Source organism: Cololabis saira, chromosome 7 (genome assembly GCF_033807715.1).
Source record: "Cololabis saira isolate AMF1-May2022 chromosome 7, fColSai1.1, whole genome shotgun sequence".
Lineage (NCBI taxonomy): Eukaryota > Metazoa > Chordata > Actinopteri > Beloniformes > Belonidae > Cololabis > Cololabis saira.
In genome coordinates, this window is record NC_084593.1 from 1,193,627 (window position 1) to 1,209,389 (window position 15,763).

At 39.2% G+C, this 15,763-nt stretch overlaps 23 non-coding genes across 23 annotated transcripts; all 23 read right to left on the reverse strand.

Annotated features, from left to right (window-relative positions):
• Positions 1 to 125: 125 nt before the first annotated feature.
• trnaq-cug (transfer RNA glutamine (anticodon CUG)) lies at positions 126 to 197 on the reverse strand. The gene has a single exon. It is a non-coding gene; the product is annotated as a tRNA-Gln (tRNA).
• Positions 198 to 464: 267 nt separating this feature from the next.
• Positions 465 to 536, reverse strand: trnaq-cug (transfer RNA glutamine (anticodon CUG)). Its single transcript has one exon. It is a non-coding gene; the product is annotated as a tRNA-Gln (tRNA).
• Positions 537 to 1,246: 710 nt separating this feature from the next.
• On the reverse strand, positions 1,247 to 1,318 carry trnaq-uug (transfer RNA glutamine (anticodon UUG)). The gene has a single exon. It is a non-coding gene; the product is annotated as a tRNA-Gln (tRNA).
• A 1,423-nt stretch (positions 1,319 to 2,741) lies between these two features.
• Positions 2,742 to 2,813, reverse strand: trnaq-cug (transfer RNA glutamine (anticodon CUG)). The gene has a single exon. It is a non-coding gene; the product is annotated as a tRNA-Gln (tRNA).
• Positions 2,814 to 3,271: 458 nt separating this feature from the next.
• Positions 3,272 to 3,343, reverse strand: trnaq-cug (transfer RNA glutamine (anticodon CUG)). The gene has a single exon. It is a non-coding gene; the product is annotated as a tRNA-Gln (tRNA).
• A 267-nt stretch (positions 3,344 to 3,610) lies between these two features.
• On the reverse strand, positions 3,611 to 3,682 carry trnaq-cug (transfer RNA glutamine (anticodon CUG)). Its single transcript has one exon. It is a non-coding gene; the product is annotated as a tRNA-Gln (tRNA).
• A 901-nt stretch (positions 3,683 to 4,583) lies between these two features.
• trnaq-cug (transfer RNA glutamine (anticodon CUG)) lies at positions 4,584 to 4,655 on the reverse strand. Its single transcript has one exon. It is a non-coding gene; the product is annotated as a tRNA-Gln (tRNA).
• A 267-nt stretch (positions 4,656 to 4,922) lies between these two features.
• trnaq-cug (transfer RNA glutamine (anticodon CUG)) lies at positions 4,923 to 4,994 on the reverse strand. The gene has a single exon. It is a non-coding gene; the product is annotated as a tRNA-Gln (tRNA).
• Positions 4,995 to 5,809: 815 nt separating this feature from the next.
• Positions 5,810 to 5,881, reverse strand: trnaq-cug (transfer RNA glutamine (anticodon CUG)). Its single transcript has one exon. It is a non-coding gene; the product is annotated as a tRNA-Gln (tRNA).
• Positions 5,882 to 6,194: 313 nt separating this feature from the next.
• trnaq-cug (transfer RNA glutamine (anticodon CUG)) lies at positions 6,195 to 6,266 on the reverse strand. Its single transcript has one exon. It is a non-coding gene; the product is annotated as a tRNA-Gln (tRNA).
• Positions 6,267 to 6,533: 267 nt separating this feature from the next.
• On the reverse strand, positions 6,534 to 6,605 carry trnaq-cug (transfer RNA glutamine (anticodon CUG)). The gene has a single exon. It is a non-coding gene; the product is annotated as a tRNA-Gln (tRNA).
• Positions 6,606 to 7,362: 757 nt separating this feature from the next.
• trnaq-cug (transfer RNA glutamine (anticodon CUG)) lies at positions 7,363 to 7,434 on the reverse strand. Its single transcript has one exon. It is a non-coding gene; the product is annotated as a tRNA-Gln (tRNA).
• A 313-nt stretch (positions 7,435 to 7,747) lies between these two features.
• trnaq-cug (transfer RNA glutamine (anticodon CUG)) lies at positions 7,748 to 7,819 on the reverse strand. Its single transcript has one exon. It is a non-coding gene; the product is annotated as a tRNA-Gln (tRNA).
• A 174-nt stretch (positions 7,820 to 7,993) lies between these two features.
• On the reverse strand, positions 7,994 to 8,065 carry trnaq-cug (transfer RNA glutamine (anticodon CUG)). Its single transcript has one exon. It is a non-coding gene; the product is annotated as a tRNA-Gln (tRNA).
• A 342-nt stretch (positions 8,066 to 8,407) lies between these two features.
• On the reverse strand, positions 8,408 to 8,479 carry trnaq-cug (transfer RNA glutamine (anticodon CUG)). The gene has a single exon. It is a non-coding gene; the product is annotated as a tRNA-Gln (tRNA).
• A 218-nt stretch (positions 8,480 to 8,697) lies between these two features.
• On the reverse strand, positions 8,698 to 8,769 carry trnaq-cug (transfer RNA glutamine (anticodon CUG)). Its single transcript has one exon. It is a non-coding gene; the product is annotated as a tRNA-Gln (tRNA).
• Positions 8,770 to 9,028: 259 nt separating this feature from the next.
• On the reverse strand, positions 9,029 to 9,100 carry trnaq-cug (transfer RNA glutamine (anticodon CUG)). The gene has a single exon. It is a non-coding gene; the product is annotated as a tRNA-Gln (tRNA).
• A 681-nt stretch (positions 9,101 to 9,781) lies between these two features.
• On the reverse strand, positions 9,782 to 9,853 carry trnaq-cug (transfer RNA glutamine (anticodon CUG)). Its single transcript has one exon. It is a non-coding gene; the product is annotated as a tRNA-Gln (tRNA).
• A 343-nt stretch (positions 9,854 to 10,196) lies between these two features.
• Positions 10,197 to 10,268, reverse strand: trnaq-cug (transfer RNA glutamine (anticodon CUG)). Its single transcript has one exon. It is a non-coding gene; the product is annotated as a tRNA-Gln (tRNA).
• Positions 10,269 to 10,950: 682 nt separating this feature from the next.
• trnaq-cug (transfer RNA glutamine (anticodon CUG)) lies at positions 10,951 to 11,022 on the reverse strand. The gene has a single exon. It is a non-coding gene; the product is annotated as a tRNA-Gln (tRNA).
• Positions 11,023 to 13,065: 2,043 nt separating this feature from the next.
• Positions 13,066 to 13,137, reverse strand: trnaq-cug (transfer RNA glutamine (anticodon CUG)). Its single transcript has one exon. It is a non-coding gene; the product is annotated as a tRNA-Gln (tRNA).
• A 638-nt stretch (positions 13,138 to 13,775) lies between these two features.
• trnaq-cug (transfer RNA glutamine (anticodon CUG)) lies at positions 13,776 to 13,847 on the reverse strand. The gene has a single exon. It is a non-coding gene; the product is annotated as a tRNA-Gln (tRNA).
• Positions 13,848 to 15,384: 1,537 nt separating this feature from the next.
• Positions 15,385 to 15,456, reverse strand: trnaq-cug (transfer RNA glutamine (anticodon CUG)). The gene has a single exon. It is a non-coding gene; the product is annotated as a tRNA-Gln (tRNA).
• Positions 15,457 to 15,763: the final 307 nt, after the last annotated feature.

Below are 15,763 nucleotides of genomic sequence, written 5' to 3' on the forward strand. Positions count from 1 at the left end.
CAGCAAGGATCCAAACCAGCAAGGAGCTAAACAATTTTCCAGGACAAGCAAGCATCCCTTCAAATTTCTAGGAGGAAACATGGAAAGATACTTTACTAACCCAGATTAAAATTCATGAAATGTCGAGGTCTCACCGAGATTTGAACTCGGATCGCTGGATTCAGAGTCCAGAGTGCTAACCATTACACCATGGGACCGTAAAATGCAGAACCAACCGGGATCGAAAAAATTTCCAGAAACAGGAAAGATGCAAACAAATTTCCTGGATCAGCAAGTATCCAATCGAATTTGAACAACCAGCAAGGAGCTAAACAAATTTCCAGAAGCAGGAAGGATACAAACAAATTTCCTGGATGAGCAAGTATCCAATCGAATTTGAACAAACAGCAAAGATCTAAACAAATTTCCATGATTAAACATGGAAAGATACTTTACTAACACAGATTGAAATTCAGGAAATGTTTAGGTCTCACCGAGATTCGAACTCGGATTGCTGGATTCAGAGTCCAGAGTGCTAACCATTACACCATGGGACCATAAAATCAAGAACCAAACGGGATCGAAAAAAATTTCCAGAAGCAGGAAGGATGCAAACAAATTTCCTGGACTATCAAGTATCCAATCGAATATACAGAATGAGCAAGTATCCAATCGAATTTTCTGGATCAGCAAGTATCCAATCGAATTTCCAGAACGAGCAAGTATCCAATCGAATTTTCTGGATCAGCAAGTATCCAATCGAATTTCCAGAACGAGCAAGTATCCAATCGAATTTCCAGGACCAGCAAGGATCCAAACCAGCAAGGAGCTAAACAATTTTCCAGGACAAGCAAACATCCCTTCAAATTTCTAGGAGGAAAAATGGAAAGATACTTTACTAAACCAGATTGAAATTCAGGAAATGTTGAGGTCTCACCGAGATTTGAACTCGGATCGCTGGGTTCAGAGTCTAGAGTGCTAACCAGGACACCATGGGACCATAAAATCAAGAACCAAACGGGATCGAAAAAAATTTCCAGAAGCAGGAAGGATGCAAACAAATTTCCTGGACTATCAAGTATCCAATCGAATTTGAACAACCAGCAAGGAGCTAAACAAATTTCCAAAGCAGGAAGGATACAAACAATTTTCCTGGATGAGCAAGTATCCAATCGAATTTGAACAAACAGCAAAGATCTAAACAAATTTCCATGATTAAACATGGAAAGATACTTTACTAACCCAGAATGAAATTCAGGAAATGTTGAGGTCTCACCGAGATTTGAACTCGGATCGCTGGATTCAAAGTCCAGAGTGCTAACCATTACACCATGGGACCATAAAATCAAGAACCAAACGGGATCGAAAAAAATTTCCAGAAGCAGGAAGGATGCAAACAAATTTCCTGGACTATCAAGTATCCAATCGAATATACAGAACGAGCAAGTATCCAATCGAATTTTCTGGATCAGCAAGTATCCAATCAAATTTCCAGAACGAGCAAGTATCCAATCGAATTTTCTGGATCAGCAAGTATCCAATCGAATTTCCAGAACGAGCAAGTATCCAATCGAATTTTCTTGATCAGCAAGTATCCAATCGAATTTTCAGAATGAGCAAGTATCCAATCGAATTTTCTGGATCAGCAAGTATCCAATCGAATTTCCAGAACGAGCAAGTACCCAATCGAATTTCCAGGACAAGCAAGTATCCAATCGAATTTCCAGAACGAGCAAGTATCCAATCGAATTTCCAGGACCAGCAAGGATCCAAACCAGCAAGGAGCTAAACAATTTTCCAGGACAAGCAAATATCCCTTCAAATTTCTAGGAGGAAAAATGGAAAGATACTTTACTAACCCAGATTAAAATTCAGGAAATGTCGAGGTCTCATTGAGATTTGAACTCAGATCGCTGGATTCAGAGCCCAGAGTGCTAACCACTACACCATGGGACCATAAAATCCAGAACCAAACGGGATCGAAAAAAATTTCCAGAAGCAGGAATGATGCAAACAAATTTCCTGGATCATCAAGTAACCAATCGAATATACAGAACGAGCAAGTATCCAATGGAATTTTCTGGATCAGCAAGTATCCAATCGAATTTCCAGAACGAGCAAGTATCCAATCGAATTTTCTGGATCAGCAAGTATCCAATTGAATTTTCTGGATCAGCAAGTATCCAATCAAATTTCCAGAACGAGCAAGTATCCAATCGAATTTTCAGGATTAGCAAGTTTCCAATCAAATTTCCAGAACGAGCAAGTATCCAATCGAATTTTCTGGATCAGCAAGTATCCGATCGAATTTCCAGAACGAGCAAGTATCCAATCAAATTTTCTGGATCAGCAAGTATCCAATCGAATTTCCAGAACGCGCAAGTACCCAATCGAATTTCCAGGATCAGCAAGTATCCAATCGAATATACAGAACGAGCAAGTATCCAATCGAATTTTCAGAACGAGCAAGTATCCAATCGAATTTTCTGGATCAGCAAGTATCCAATCGAATTTTCTGGATCAGCAAGTATCCAATCGAATTTCCAGAACGAGCAAGTATCCAATCAAATTTTCAGGATCAGCAAGTATCCAATCGAATTTCCAGAACGAGCAAGTATCCAATCGAATTTCCAGAACCAGCAAGGATCCAAACCAGCAAGGAGCTAAACAATTTTCCAGGACAAACAAGCATCCCTTCAAATTTCTAGGAGGAAAAATGGAAAGATACTTTACTAACCCAGTTTAAAATTCAGGAAATGTCGAGGTCTCACCGAGATTTGAACTCGGCTCGCTGGATTCAGAGTCCAGAATGCTAACCATTACACCACGGGACCATAAAATCAAGAACCAAACGGGATCAAAAAAAATTTCCAGAAGCAGGAAGGATGCAAACAAATTTCCTGGACTATCAAGTATCCAATCGAATATACAGAACGAGCAAGTATCCAATCGAATTTTCTGGATCAGCAAGTATCCAATCGAATTTCCAGAACGAGCAAGTATCCAATCGAATTTTCTGGATCAGCAAGTATCCGATCGAAATTCCAGAATGAGCAAGTATCCAATCGAATTTTCTGGATCAGCAAGTATCCAATCAAATTTCCAGAAAGAGCAAGTACCCAATCGAATTTCCAGGACAAGCAAGTATCCAATCGAATTTCCAGGACCAGCAAGGATCCAAACCAGCAAGGAGCTAAACAATTTTCCAGGACAAGCAAGCATCCCTTCAAATTTCTAGGAGGAAACATGGAAAGATACTTTACTAACCCAGATTAAAATTCATGAAATGTCGAGGTCTCACCGAGATTTGAACTCGGATCGCTGGATTCAGAGTCCAGAGTGCTAACCATTACACCATGGGACCGTAAAATGCAGAACCAACCGGGATCGAAAAAATTTCCAGAAACAGGAAAGATGCAAACAAATTTCCTGGATCAGCAAGTATCCAATCGAATTTGAACAACCAGCAAGGAGCTAAACAAATTTCCAGAAGCAGGAAGGATACAAACAAATTTCCTGGATGATCAAGTATCCAATCGAATTTGAACAAACAGCAAAGATCTAAACAAATTTCCATGATTAAACATGGAAAGATACTTTTCTAGCACAGATTGAAATTCAGGAAATGTTTAGGTCTCACTGAGATTTGAACTCGGATCACTGGATTCAGAGTCCAGAGTGCTAACCATTACACCATGGGACCATAAAATCAAGAACCAAACGGGATCGAAAAAAATTTCCAGAAGCAGGAAGGATGCAAACAAATTTCCTGGACTATCAAGTATCCAATCGAATATACAGAACGAGCAAGTATCCAATCGAATTTTCTGGATCAGCAAGTATCCAATCGAATTTCCAGAACGAGCAAGTATCCAATCGAATTTTCTGGATCAGCAAGTATCCAATCGAATTTCCAGAACGAGCAAGTATCCAATCGAATTTCCAGGACCAGCAAGGATCCAAACCAGCAAGGAGCTAAACAATTTTCCAGGACAAGCAAACATCCCTTCAAATTTCTAGGAGGAAAAATGGAAAGATACTTTACTAACCCAGATTGAAATTCAGGAAATGTTGAGGTCTCACCGAGATTTGAACTCGGATCGCTGGATTCAGAGTCTAGAGTGCTAAAAATGACACCATGGGACCATAAAATCAAGAACCAAACGGGATCGAAAAAAATTTCCAGAAGCAGGAAGGATGCAAACAGATTTCCTGGACTATCAAGTATCCAATCGAATATACAGAACGAGCAAGTATCCAATCGAATTTTCTGGATCAGCAAGTATCCAATCGAATTTCCAGAACGAGCAAGTATCCAATCGAATTTTCTGGATGAGCAAGTATCCGATCGAAATTCCAGAATGAGCAAGTATCCAATCGAATTTTCTGGATCAGCAAGTATCCAATCAAATTTCCAGAAAGAGCAAGTACCCAATCGAATTTCCAGGACAAGCAAGTATCCAATCGAATTTCCAGGACCAGCAAGGATCCAAACCAGCAAGGAGCTAAACAATTTTCCAGGACAAGCAAGCATCCCTTCAAATTTCTAGGAGGAAACATGGAAAGATACTTTACTAACCCAGATTAAAATTCATGAAATGTCGAGGTCTCACCGAGATTTGAACTCGGATCGCTGGATTCAGAGTCCAGAGTGCTAACCATTACACCATGGGACCGTAAAATGCAGAACCAACCGGGATCGAAAAAATTTCCAGAAACAGGAAAGATGCAAACAAATTTCCTGGATCAGCAAGTATCCAATCGAATTTGAACAACCAGCAAGGAGCTAAACAAATTTCCAGAAGCAGGAAGGATACAAACAAATTTCCTGGATGATCAAGTATCCAATCGAATTTGAACAAACAGCAAAGATCTAAACAAATTTCCATGATTAAACATGGAAAGATACTTTTCTAGCACAGATTGAAATTCAGGAAATGTTTAGGTCTCACTGAGATTCGAACTCGGATCACTGGATTCAGAGTCCAGAGTGCTAACCATTACACCATGGGACCATAAAATCAAGAACCAAACGGGATCGAAAAAAATTTCCAGAAGCAGGAAGGATGCAAACAAATTTCCTGGACTATCAAGTATCCAATCGAATATACAGAACGAGCAAGTATCCAATCGAATTTTCTGGATCAGCAAGTATCCAATCGAATTTCCAGAACGAGCAAGTATCCAATCGAATTTTCTGGATCAGCAAGTATCCAATCGAATTTCCAGAACGAGCAAGTATCCAATCGAATTTCCAGGACCAGCAAGGATCCAAACCAGCAAGGAGCTAAACAATTTTCCAGGACAAGCAAACATCCCTTCAAATTTCTAGGAGGAAAAATGGAAAGATACTTTACTAACCCAGATTGAAATTCAGGAAATGTTGAGGTCTCACCGAGATTTGAACTCGGATCGCTGGATTCAGAGTCTAGAGTGCTAAAAATGACACCATGGGACCATAAAATCAAGAACCAAACGGGATCGAAAAAAATTTCCAGAAGCAGGAAGGATGCAAACAAATTTCCTGGATCATCAAGTATCCAATCGAATATAGAAAAACGAGCAAGTATCCAATCGAATTTTCTGGATCAGCAAGTATCCAATCGAATTTCCAGAACGAGCAAGTATCCAATCGAATTTTCTGGATCAGCAAGTATCCAATCGAATTTCCAGAACGAGCAAGTATCCAATCGAATTTCCAGGACCAGCAAGGATCCAAACCAGCAAGGAGCTAAACAATTTTCCAGGACAAACAAGCATCCCTTCAAATTTCTAGGAGGAAAAATGGAAATATACTTTACTAACCCAGTTTAAAATTCATGAAATGTCGAGGTCTCACCGAGATTTGAACTCGGATCGCTGGATTCAGAGTCCAGAGTGCTAACCATTACACCATGGGACCATAAAATCCAGAACCAAACGGGATCGAAAAAAATTTCCAGAAGCAGGAAGGATGCAAACAAATTTCCTGGATCATCAAGTATCCAATCGAATTTCCAGAACGAGTAAGTATCCAATCGAATTTTCTGGATCAGCAAGTATCCAATCGAATTTCCAGAACGAGCAAGTATCCAATCGAATTTCCAGGACCAGCAAGGATCCAAACCAGCAAGGAGCTAAACAATTTTCCAGGACAAGCAAGCATCCCTTCAAATTTCTAGGAGGAAACATGGAAAGATACTTTACTAACCCAGATTAAAATTCATGAAATGTCGAGGTCTCACCGAGATTTGAACTCGGATCGCTGGATTCAGAGTCCAGAGTGCTAACCATTACACCATGGGACCGTAAAATGCAGAACCAACCGGGATCGAAAAAATTTCCAGAAACAGGAAAGATGCAAAAAAATTTCCTGGATCAGCAAGTATCCAATCGAATTTGAACAACCAGCAAGGAGCTAAACAAATTTCCAGAAGCAGGAAGGATACAAACAAATTTCCTGGATGGGCAAGTATCCAATCGAATTTGAACAAACGGCAAAGATCTAAACAAATTTCCATGATTAAACATGGAAAGATACTTTACTAACCCAGAATGAAATTCAGGAAATGTTGAGGTCTCACCGAGATTTGAACTCGGATCGCTGGATTCAGAGTCCAGAGTGCTAACCATTACACCATGGGACCATAAAATCAAGAACCAAACGGGATTGAAAAAAATTTCCAGAAGCAGGAAGGATGCAAACAAATTTCCTGGACTATCAAGTATCCAATCGAATATACAGAACGAGCAAGTATCCAATCGAATTTTCTGGATCAGCAAGTATCCAATCAAATTTCCAGAACGAGCAAGTATCCAATCGAATTTTCTGGATCAGCAAGTATCCAATCGAATTTCCAGAACGAGCAAGTATCCAATCGAATTTCCAGGACCAGCAAGGATCCAAACCAGCAAGGAGCTAAACAATTTTCCAGGACAAGCAAGCATCCCTTCAAATTTCTAGGAGGAAAATAGGAAATATACTTTACTAACCCAGTTTAAAATTCAGGAAATGTCGAGGTCTCACCGAGATTTGAACTTGGATCGCTGGATTCAGACTCCAGAGTGCTAACCATTACACCATGGGACCATAAAATCCAGAACCAAACGGGATCGAAAAAAATTTTCAGAAGCAGGAAGGATGCAAACAAATTTCCTGGATCATCAAGTATCCAATCGAATATAGAAAAACGAGCAAGTATCCAATCGAATTTTCTGGATCAGCAAGTATCCAATCGAATTTCCAGAACGAGCAAGTATCCAATCGAATTTCCAGGACCAGCAAGGATCCAAACCAGCAAGGAGCTAAAAAATTTTCCAGGACAAACAAGCATCCCTTCAAATTTCTAGGAGGAAAAATGGAAATATACTTTACTAACCCAGTTTAAAATTCAGGAAATGTCGAGGTCTCACCGAGATTTGAACTCGGATCGCTGGATTCAGAGTCCAGAGTGATAACCATTACACCATGGGACCATAAAATCCAGAACCAAACGGGATCGAAAAGAATTTCCAGAAGCAGGAAGGATGCAAACAAATTTCCTGGATCATCAAGTATCCAATCGAATTTCCAGAACGAGCAAGTATCCAATCGAATTTTCTGGATGAGCAAGTATCCAATCGAATTTCCAGAACGAGCAAGTATCCAATCGAATTTCCAGGACCAGCAAGGATCCAAACCAGCAAGGAGCTAAACAATTTTCCAGGACAAGCAAGCATCCCTTCAAATTTCTAGGAGGAAACATGGAAAGATACTTTACTAACCCAGATTAAAATTCATGAAATGTCGAGGTCTCACCGAGATTTGAACTCGGATCGCTGGATTCAGAGTCCAGAGTGCTAACCTTTACACCATGGGACCGTAAAATGCAAGAACCAACCGGGATCGAAAAAATTTCCAGAAACAGGAAAGATGCAAACAAATTTCCTGGAACAGCAAGTATCCAATCGAATTTGAACAACCAGCAAAACAAATTTCCAGGATTAAACATGGAAAGATACTTTACTAACCCAGACTGAAATTCAGGAAATGTTGAGGTCTCACCGAGATTTAAACTCGGATCGCTGAATTCAGAGTCCAGAGTGCTAACCATTACACCATGGGACCATAAAATCAAGAACCAAACAGGATCGAAAAAAATTTCCAGAAGCAGGAAGGATGCAAACAAATTTCCTGGACTATCAAGTATCCAATCGAATTTGAACAACCAACAAGGAGCTAAACAAATTTCCAGAAGCAGGAAGGATGCAAACAAATTTCCTGGACTATCAAGTATCCAATCGAATATACAGAATATATATATACGAGCAAGTATCCAATCGAATTTTCTGGATCCAAACCAGCAAGGAGCTAAACAATTTTCCAGGACAAGCAAGCATCCCTTCAAATTTCTAGGAGGAAAAATGGAAAGATACTTTACTAACCCAGATTAAAATTCAGGAAATGTCGAGGTCTCACCGAGATTTGAACTCGGATCGCTGGATTCAGAGTCCAGAGTGCTAACCATTACACCATGGGACCATAAAATCCTCAACCAAACGGGATCAAAAAAAATTTCCAGAATCAGGAATGATGCAAGGAGCTAAACAAATTTCCAGAAGCAAGAAGGATACAAACAAATTTCCTGGATGAGCAAGTATCCAATCGAATTTGAACAAACAGCAAAGATCTAAACAAATTTCCATGATTAAACATGGAAAGATACTTTACTAAACCAGATTGAAATTCAGGAAATGTTGAGGTCTCACCGAGATTTGAACTCGGATCGCTGGATTCAGAGTCTAGAGTGCTAACCATTACACCATGGGACCATAAAATCAAGAACCAAACGGGATCGAAAAAAATTTCCAGAAGCAGGAAGGATGCAAACAAATTTCCTGGACTATCAAGTATCCAATCGAATTTGAACAACCAACAAGGAGCTAAACAAATTTCCAGAAGCAGGAAGGATACAAACAAATTTCCTGGATGAGCAAGTATCCAATCGAATTTGAACAAACAGCAAAGATCTAAACAAATTTCCATGATTAAACATGGAAAGATACTTTATTAACCCAGATTGAAATGTTGAGGTCTCACCGAGATTTGAACTCAGATCGCTGGATTCAGAGTCCAGAGTGCTAACCATTACACCATGGGACCATAAAATCCAGAACCAAACGCGATCGAAAAAAATTTCCAGAAGCAGGAAGGATGCAAACAAATTTCGTGGATCATCAAGTATCCAATCGAATATACAGAACGAGCAAGAATCCAATCGAATTTTCTGGATCAGCAAGTATCCAATCGAATTTCCAGAACGAACAAGTAACCAATCGAATTTCCAGAACGAGCAAGTATCCAATCGAATTTCCAGGACCAGAAAGGATCCAAACCAGCAAAGAGCTAAACATTTCTCCAGGACAAGCAAGCATCCCTTCAAATTTCTAGGAGGAAACATGGAAAGATACTTTACTAATCCAGATTGAAATTCAGGAAATGTTGAGGTCTCACTGAGATTTGAACTAGGATCGCTGGATTCAGAGTCCAGAGTGCTAACCATTACACCATGGGACCACAAATTCCAGAAGCAACCAGGATCGGAAAAATTTCCAGAAACAGGAAAGATGCAAACAAATTTCCTGGATCAGCAAGTATCCAACCGATTTTGAACATCCAGCAAGGAGCTAAACAAATGTCCAGAAACAGGAAGGATACAGACAGATTTCCTGGATGAGCAAGTATCCAATCGAATTTGAACAAACAGCAAAGATCTAAACAAATTTCCAGGATTAAACATGGAAAGATACTTTACTAACCCAGACTGAAAATCAGGAAATGTTGAGGTCTCACCGAGATTTAAACTCGGATCGCTGAATTCAGAGTCCAGAGTGCTAACCATTACACCATGGGACCATAAAATCAAGAACCAAACAGGATCGAAAAAAATTTCCAGAAGCAGGAAGGATGCAAACAAATTTCCTGGACTATCAAGTATCCAATCGAATTTGAACAACCAACAAGGAGTTAAACAAATTTTCCAGAAGCAGGAAGGATGCAAACAAATTTCCTGGACTATCAAGTATCCAATTGAATATACAGAATATATATATACGAGCAAGTATCCAATCGAATTTTCTGGATCCAAACCAGCAAGGAGCTAAACAATTTTCCAGGACAAGCAAGCATCCCTTCAAATTTCTAGGAGGAAAAATGGAAAGATACTTTACTAACCCAGATTAAATTTCAGGAAATGTCGAGGTCTCACCGAGATTTGAACTCGGATCGCTGGATTCAGAGTCTAGAGTGCTAACCATTACACCATGGGACCATAAAATCCAGAACCAAACGGGATCGAAAAAAATTTCCAGAAGCAGGAAGGATGCAAACAAATTTCCTGAATCATTAAGTATCCAATCGAATATACGGAACGAGCAAGTATCCAATCGAATTTTCTGGATCAGCAAGTTTCCAATCGAATTTTCTGGATCAGCGAGTATCCAATCGAATTTCCAGAACGAGCAAGTATCCAATCGAATTTCCAGGACCAGCAAGGATCCAAACCAGCAAGGAGCTAAACAATTTTCCAGGACAAGCAAACATCCCTTCAAATTTCTAGGAGGAAAAATGGAAAGATACTTTACTAACCCAGATTAAAATTCAGGAAATGTCAAGGTCTCACCGAGATTTGAACTCAGATCGCTGGATTCAGAGTCCAGAGTGCTAACCATTACACCAACGGACCATAAAATCCACAACCAAACGCGATCGAAAAAAATGTCCAGAATCAGGAAAGATGCAAACAAATTTCCTGGATCAGCAACTATCCAATCGAATTTGAACAACCAGCAAGGAGCTAAAAAAATTTCCAGAAGCAAGAAGGATACAAACAAATTTCCTGGATGAGCAAGTATCCAATCGAATTTGAACAAACAACAAAGATCTAAACAAATTTCCATGATTAAACATGGAAAGATACTTTACTAACCCAGATTGAAATTCAGGAAATGTTGAGGTCTCACCGAGATTTGAACTCGGATCGCTGGATTCAGAGTCTAGAGTGCTAACCATTACACCATGGGACCATAAAATCAAGAACCAAACGGGATCGAAAAAAATTTCCAGAAGCAGGAAGGATGCAAACAAATTTCCTGGACTATCAAGTATCCAATCGAATTTGAACAACCAACAAGGAGCTAAACAAATTTCCAGAAGCAGGAAGGATACAAACAAATTTCCTGGATGAGCAAGTATCCAATCGAATTTGAACAAACAGCAAAGATCTAAACAAATTTCCATGATTAAACATGGAAAGATACTTTACTAACCCAGATTGAAATGTTGAGGTCTCACCGAGATTTGAACTCGGATCACTGGATTCAGAGCCCTACCTGGATCAGGATCGTCTGTCCAAACTCCAATTTCATCATCCAATCATGGCATTCCCTGTCCAATGTCAGATTGGACGTAGGCCAATCATGGCATTCACTGTCCAATGTCAGATTGGACGTAGGCCAATCACAGCGCTTCTTTCCAATCACGCCGAGAAGGGAAGAAACTACATTATGCTTTATTCAACAAACATTTTGGGCTTGCCTTTGTCAGGTTTGGTTCTGAGGCTACTTCTGGTTTCCTTATATACAGTCCATTAATCAGTCATAAGTAGGATGTATGCAAAATAACATCATCATCCTTTATTATCATCATTACTTTGAAAGGAAAAGGATGATGATAATGTTATTTGGTATATTTGGTATCTACCAGTGACAGCTTCCAGTCACATGACTGATCACTGGACTGTGTATAAGGAAACCTGAAACAGCCTCAGACACCACCCTGATTAAACCAAGACAGCAGAAAATAAACACATTTATTCTATATTATATAGAATATTTAATCACTGAACTTGGAGGTATAAAGAATCTACGTATGGATAGTCTAAGTATATAATCTAAACTAGGGAAGTTTTTTTTAATACTAATAGACTAATAAAAAAACTAACAATAATAATATACTAATATTGATTTTTTTTAAAATATTAATAACAATGTATTAACAGTTAATTGCATTGCAAGAGTCTTATATCTTTATTATATAAAATATTTAATCTCTGAACTTGGAAGGTATAAAGAATCTACGTATGGATAGTCTAAGTATATAATCTAAACTAGGGAAGTTTTTTTTAATACTAATAGACTAATAAAAAAACTAACAATAATAATATACTAATATTATTATTTTTTTTAAATATTAATAATAATGTATTAACAGTTAATTGCATTGCAAGAGTCTTATACGTCATTATCTTGAATAAATTCAAGTTTACACAGTCAACACAAACACTTTTATTCTGCATATTATAAACTTCAATCCTGCCAGAGTCAGGATTCGAACCGGCGCTTTTGTGGACGTGTCTTCCTCCTCCGCAACGCACAAAAAATAACTTTTCTTTTCTTTAACAAAAATACTACGGTATATAATGACTTTCAAAAGAATGGGTGCTACAGAATTGTGCTTTCTTCTCTTTTTCTCATTTTTTCTCTCTTTTTTCTCTCTTTTTCCTCTTTTTCTTCTCCCCCCTTCTTCCCCCTTCTTTTCCTTTCTTCCCCCCCCATGGTAGACTATTGTTCCCCAGCTTTGGCGCAGAGTGCTAACCATTACACCATGGGACCATAAAATCCAGAACCAAACGCGATCGAAAAAAATTTCCAGAAGCAGGAAGGATGCAAAAAAATTTCCTGGATCATCAAGTATCCAATCGAATATACAGAACGAGCAAGAATCCAATCGAATTTTCTGGATCAGCAAGTATCCAATCGAATTTCCAGAACGAGCAAGTATCCAATCGAATTTTCTGGATCCAAGTATCCAATCGAATTTCCAGAACGAGCAAGTAACCAATCGAATTTCCAGGACCAGCAAGTATCCGATCAAATTTTCTGGATCAGCAAGTATCCAATCGAATTTCCAGAACGAGCAAGTATCCAATCGAATTTCCAGGACCAGCAAGGATCCAAACCAGCAAGGAGCTAAACAATTTTCCAGGACAAGCAAGCATCCCTTCAAATTTCTAGGAGGAAAAAAGGAAAGATACTTTACTAACCCAGATTAAAATTCAGGAAATGTCGAGGTCTCACCGAGATTTGAACTCGGATCGCTGGATTCAGAGTCCAGAGTGCTAACCATTACACCATGGGACCATAAAATCCAGAACCAAACGGGATCGAAAAAAATTTCCAGAAGCAGGAAGGATGCAAACAAATTTCCTGGATCATCAAGTATCCAATCGAATATACAGAACGAGCAAGTATCCAATCGAATTTTCTGGATCAGCAAGTATCCAATCGAATTTGAACAACCAGCAAGGAGCTAAACAAATTTCCAGAAGCAAGAAGGATACAAACAAATTTCCTGGATGAGCAAGTATCCAATCGAATTTGAACAAACAGCAAAGAGCTAAACAAATTTCCAGGATTAAACATGGAAAGATACTTTACTAACCCAGATTGAAATTCAGGAAATGTCGAGGTTTCACCAAGGTTTGAACTCGGATCGCTGGATTCAGAGTCCAGAGTCCTAACCATTGCACCATAGGACAATTAACTCCAGAACCAACCGGGATCGGAAAAAAATTTCCAGAAGCAGGAAGGATGCAAACAAATTTCCCGGATCAGCAAGTATCCAATCCAATATCCAGAACGAGCAAGTATCCAATGGAATTTCCAGGACTAGCAAGGATCCAAACAAATTTGAACAACCAGCAAAGATCTAAACAAATTTCCAGGAGGAACCATGGAAAGATACTTTACTAACCCAGATGGAAATTCAGGAAATGTCGAGGTCTCACCGAGATTTGAACTCGGATCGCTGGATTCAGAGTCCAGAGTGCTAACCATTACACCATGGGACCATAAAATCCAGAACCAAACGCGATCGAAAAAAATTTCCAGAAGCAGGAAGGATGCAAACAAATTTCCTGGATCATCAAGTATCCAATCGAATATACAGAACGAGCAAGAATCCAATCGAATTTTCTGGACTATCAAGTATCCAATGGAATTTCCAGAACGAGCAAGTATCCAATCGAATTTTCTGGATCAGCAAGTATCCAATCAAATTTCCAGAACGAGCAAGTACCCAATCGAATTTCCAGGACAAGCAAGTATCCAATCGAATTTCCAGGACCAGCAAGGATCCAAACCAGCAAGGAGCTAAACAATTTTCCAGGACAAGCAAGCATCCCTTCAAATTTCTAGGAGGAAAAATTGAAAGATACTTTACAAACCAGATTAAAATTCAGGAGATGTTGAGGTCTCACCGATATTTGAACTCGGATCGCTGGATTCAGAGTCCAGACTGCTAACCATTACACCATGGGACCATGAAATCCAGAACCAAACGGGATCGTAAAAATTTCCAGAAACAGGAAAGATGCAAACAAATTTCCTGGATCAGCAAGTATCCAATCGAATTTGAACAACCAGCAAGGAGCTAAACAAATTTCCAGAAGCAGGAAGGATACAAACAAATTTCCTGGATGAGCAATTATCCAATCGAATTTGAACAAACAGCAAAGATCTAAACAAATTTCCATGATTAAACATGGAGAGATACTTTACTAACCCAGATTGAAATTCAGGAAATGTTGAGGTCTCACCGAGATTTGAACTCGGATCGCTAGATTCAGAGTCCAGAGTGCTAACCAAGACACAATAGGACCATAAAATCCAGAACCAAACGCGATCGAAAAAAATTTCCAGAAGCAGGAAGGATGCAAACAAATTTCCTGGACTATCAAGTATCCAATCGAATATACAGAACGAGCAAGTATCCAATCGAATTTTCTGGATCAGCAAGTATCCAATCGAATTTCCAGAACGAGCAAGTATCCAATCGAATTTCCAGGACCAGCGTGGATCCAAACCAGCAAGGAGCTAAACAATTTTCCAGGACAAGCAAGCATCCCTTCAAATTTCTAGGAGGAAAAATGGAAAGATACTTTACTAACCCAGATTAAAATTCAGGAAATGTCAAGGTCTCACCGAGATTTGAACTCGGATCGCTAGATTCAGAGTCCAGAGTGCTAACCAAGACACAATAGGACCATAAAATCCAGAACCAAACGGGATCGAAAAAAATTTCCAGAAGCAGGAAGGATGCAAACAAATTTCCTGGATCATCAAGTATCCAATCGAATTTCCAGGATCAGCAAGTATCCAATCCAATATCCAGAACGAGCAAGTATCCAATCGAATTTTCTGGATCAGCAAGTATCCAATCGAATTTCCAGAAAAAGCAAGTATCCAATCAAATTTCCAGGACCAGCAAGGATCCAAACCAGCAAGGAGCTAAACAATTTTCCAGGACAAGCAAGCATCCCTTCAAATTTCTAGGAGGAAACATGGAAAGATAGTTTACTAACACAGATTAAAATTCTGGAAATGTCGAGGTCTCACTGAGATTTGAACTCGGATCGCTGGATTCAGAGTCCAGAGTGCTAACCATTACACCATGGGACCATATAATCCAGGACCAACCGGGATCGAAAAATATTTCCAGAAACAGGAAAGATACAAACAAATTACCTGGATGAGCAAGTATTCAGTCGAATTTCCAGAACGAGCAAGTATCCAATCGAATTTTCTGGATCAGCAAGTATCCATCGAATTTCCAGAACAAGCAAGCATCCAATTGAATTTCCAGGACCAGCAAGTATCCAATTGAATTTCCAGGACCAGCAAGAATCCAAACCAGCAAGGAGATAAACAACTTTCCAGGACAAGCAAGCATCCCTTCAAATTTCTACGAGGAAACATACTTTACTAA